The following is a 4,838-nucleotide window of genomic DNA, read 5'->3' on the forward strand; positions in this document are numbered from 1 at the left end:
ACTTCATATAACGAACAAATAAACCTCTTTAATCAGGGACCTTTCAAGTGCTCACTACTCCAGGAGTTAGTAAATCCTTCCTAATTTCAGTGGGTTAAGGAATCAAGAAGTTTGCTTAAAAAATGAAAATTCTTAGCCAAAAATACTTCAGATAAAAAAATTCATGAAAAAGAAACCTGACTTCCAACTTAACCATATTTTTTGCAAATACCCTCAATTAAAATGGTTTTTGAAGGGTTATCCACTTTCTCTTTAATCTTTGTAACTCAGCTGATAACATCAAAAGACATATGACCAACACAAAATGTGTTATCTTGTATAACACCCGTATTATTCAACATGCTTCAGAGGAAGGTTTGAGGTTACTGTAATAGAAGTAATTATATTTGAGAAAAGAATATGTAACCTCATAAAAATATATATGCTTCATTTTTTTCATTACTTACCTGTCTGTATTAGAAGCCTATTAAATTATATCCTTCATAAATAAAGAACAGACTAGGTAGTTCTTATGTTTAATAAATTCAGGAGTAAAGGTTAATCTAAATACTATTCAAAGATAATAAATTGTATAGTTGAAAATTAACTTGATTATATACTTTATAATACCTAAAAAAATATTATAAAATAATAAAAATAAAAATAAATTACAGCAAATCAAAGGCTTTAATTAAAAGTCAATTTATGTGAATCCTGTTCTCACAAGGTATTGTAGGTACCAGTTCTCTAATTTCAAGCCTTTGTAGCAATGCTATTTAAATGTATTTTCTCGAGTAAGCCAGTACTGCTGAACTAACAATGACAATTAAACCAAAAATTGATTGGGAAGTATATAAATCTAAATAGATCATGTTGGGTTTTTTTAGCAAGGAAGGTTTACAAACATAACACAAGGTTTACAAGGAAAGATGATATTTCTTAATAGAACAATTATATATTAAAAATTAAAAACTGGAAGCACATGTCCCCTACAGATATGACGTAGAAGCAGAAGATCTCAAGGCAATGCCAAAAGAGCTCCTCAGATTTAGAGTAGAATGTTAATCCCTCTCTAGAATAAAGAAGTAGTGTGTAGTCATGGGGCAGAGAAATGTTAAGTGGGCGATAAGGTGTATGGAAGTGGTTATGTTTTAGAGGAAAGAAAGATAAAGGGTAATTTACAAACCATGGAAGACAAAGAAGTTAAAAAGAGGATGAAGATTCTAATGTCATATTTTTAGTCCATGCCTTTTGGTATCCTGTGAAATTCTTATTTTTAGTTGCCAGACACATTTTTGAAATCACTTTGCATATTTCCCAATTGCAGAAAGACCAAGAGCTCAAAATGAACTGATGTCTTTTTGAGAAATGTTACCCGTGTTTATGTGAGTGAATATTTCCTCTTCCTTCATGAGAGTGGTGATCGCTCCATCCCAGCCACACCATTAGGAGGAAGGCACCTCTGGTGCCAGTGGCTCTTGTCTGCCTTCAGGCACATGCTTTCAGTAATTTGGAATCCGGGTGTTGTTTCCAGCTCAGTCCACACAATCACCTGCCATTTTCTTACTCCTTTTTAGTAAGTTTACAATCCTATTTGCTAATTACTGTACTATGTTAAAGCACTGTACCACTCCGTACTGTCTTGTTACAGGTTTAGTGTGTAATCATAGCCCCCATAATTATCATCTGAGAGATAAATTTGCCCTTGAGAGGAATTCAATTTCCTAAATGTGTTTAGTGCATTTGAGGTGCTTTAGGGTATCCAAGCAAACCATGTAGGTATGAAACAGGATTTCTGGGAGACCATCACTTCCCAAAGTCCCACAGGGCCTGTGCTGTCCCTAGGGACTTATTCTCAGGTGCTTGAATCCTGCCCTCACAGGCTGCAGTCTTCACTAAAGGTTTGTCAAAGGTCAGAGAGATTATCTGAACCATTTACCTTTGTCCCATGTTTTTCACTCAGCTTGAATAATGATTCAAGTTTGTTGACTCGATGGAAGGATTGAGCCTGAAAAGTAGTGGCTCAACTCAGATGCCTGAACAGTTCTCTAGTGCCATTAAGGTACCTGAAGGTTTCCAGTTGGCTTCCAACTACCAGTCTAGAAGCCACATGTCCCCTTTAGGTTCTGGATCACAGACACCAGACCTGTGTCAATGTCTCAGGTTCACTAGACTGTCTCAAAAGCACAACAAATCGCATTTTAGGCAGCTTAATTGCTGCCTAAGTGTTTTCATCTGATCTCAGGCTTAGGTTGTCACCACAGTCAATGACGTCTGTTAAAATATTTGGTGAGCTCCTGAGAGCATCCTACTAAAATTTACTTCCTACATGTGGTGAGATGAAATGCTCTCTAAATGCCATTTGACCATATTGATTAGATTTCTGTTGATATAATGCAAGCTTAGACAGTTAACTCACAGACAACCACATTGTGAACAATTAGGAACGTTGAATCCCTGCTGGTATTGTATTGTGTTAAGATCATCACAATGCAGCAGTATTGCTGACTCCTGTGATGCTCTGTATAAGGTCACCTGGTACTACTGATGTGATGAGGATAGGCAGTGACTTTTCTGGGTTAAAACATAGATCATATTGCTACTGTCTGGATAAAACCGATTCTAAGCAGAGAAAAGAAGTCATGATGCAGATCAATATCCACCAACTCTAACAAATGTCAAAGATAAACATTAGGAAACTGTAGTCAGAAGCTGCCTATACATAAGCATTAGGAAACCGTAACCAGAAGCAACTTATACAACTTCTTCTTTTCCCAGGCCTCAAGGCCAGCTATAGGGGTATTTGTGAAACATTGCTTGCAAAAAAACATATTCAGGTCTTTTTCCCATGGGCAGTGGGAACTGGCTGCTATGTAGGTGGCCAAGTTGCAAAACCCTGATACTGCTTTGTGTGATGTAGACCTCCATCACCTGTCACTCAAATGTCTTCTGAGCAAACATTAATGTTAGCTGAAACTAGGAAATATAGTCTAAATTAGTTGTTTCAATGAAGACAGAGAGCACCAATAGAGGTCAGATCATCCTATTCTAAGGTAGTTGGTTGAATCACTCTCCAGAGATATGTATTTCTCTGTTTTCTATAGAAGAATGCTTAACTAATAAATGCATAAAGTTAGGTGCAGCTGACCTTAACCTAACTCTTCTCATTGTCTCTATCCTTCTACTGCTACATGGCAGACAGCTGTGGGGATCTGATAGCCAGCCACAGTGGGTAGAAAGATAACCACTCCTCCCAGTTCACATCAAATCTGCTCATAGTGCATAATTTTTATATAAAATAAAATTCGTATCAGCCAAAACATTTTTTTCAAAAATGTGTTCTAGTGCCATTGGAAAATGCCTTTGACGCAAAAGCCACTGAGCAGGCTTTTTTTATCTTTCATGACGTATGCGTGTACATGGTCAGATGGTAACCCCATGGTCATTCCTTCTAGATTTGAAACCTTTGAGACAAACAAACATATCCGTTTGAAAACAAAGGACAGGTCTCAAAAAAGAAAGTTTGTACTTCTGAATAAATACACACATCATTTCAAGTATCAGCTCAGTTGAACTCCCTGTCTCAGAACAACTGTTGTTATAGGTTGTACTTCAGTTACAGAACTGAATGGGATCCATACAATGCAATGATAATAAAAACAAATCAAGGGAATGGTTTGATTATTTTTTTTATGGTAGCTGAGAAATGCCATTGACAAATAAGTTTAACTAGTGAGGCTATTAAGATGGAAAAATCCATCATTAACACCACCATCTGGAGAAAAATTGGCTGCAAGTGACGGCAAAGAAGCCAAAAACAGGGAAGTAAGGATTTCCTGAAAAAACCACAGTCCAAGAAGAAGGCATTTCTTACAACTGTTTTGTAAAAGTTGGGTACGTGCTGTCAGAGCTCCTCTGAGGTGCCAAACACCTTCGGCTCCCTTTGCTGCCAGTGGATGAGGAAGATGCTTGGCTGGCACAGGGTGAAATCCCATAATTTGTCACAGCTTGTGTGACTTTTAAAACTTCCCTTATTCTGAATTACTTAAGACAGGAAATAATCATATCCCCTGTGGCTAATGTGGTTAAACTGAAAAAAAACTTTTGTGATGAAATGGCAAATAGATAAAAGATAAATAGATAGATAGATAGATAGATAGATAGATAGGTAGATAGATAGATAGATACATGCATACATACATAAGTGCAGACAGAGATATAAGATTATTCACATTTTTTAGGCTGGATTTATAGGGTAAAATCTTTTTCATTTACCTATATCTTGGATTCCACTGCATAATTTAAAGGAAACATCCCTTTTCAAAGACTTGCAGGGAAGAGGTGGGGAGTTATTTGTCATTTTCATCCATTTTCCAAAACACTTTATGAATCAATTTGAAAAGAAAATTTTCTGCCTACAGTAATTTCTGCCAAAGTTTTAATTATTTTTTTTTTAATGAGCTTCATATCTCCTGCACAACTTCCATTTTCTAGGCTGCGAATGGTTGAGTCCCTTTACATTTTGTGGCCCCATTTCACATGGCTATGTCAGGACAGGTTTTGCATTTTTTCACCATTTTATCTGGCATGAAATTGCTCAGGTTTGCTAAGTCAGTGTAAAATAACTAAAACTGAGTGCCGGTTTTGAAATTGTAGCCAAGCTGCTTAGGCGTGTTCAAGTACTAACTGACTTCAGATGACTGAGAAATCGGATGCGTTTAATTAAGTTTTATTATGTCGGTTAGTGCAGAGTTATAGCATGTGTGGAGGTAATCAGAACATGATAAAGTCTGAGTCAGTGTACAGCTAACTCTACAAAGCACCCCATAACTGTAAGAACTGGGTGGGATGTAAGATAG

Source organism: Neopelma chrysocephalum, unplaced genomic scaffold, assembly GCF_003984885.1.
Source record: "Neopelma chrysocephalum unplaced genomic scaffold, ASM398488v2 Primary Assembly neopelma1_43, whole genome shotgun sequence".
Taxonomy (NCBI): Eukaryota; Metazoa; Chordata; class Aves; order Passeriformes; family Pipridae; genus Neopelma; species Neopelma chrysocephalum.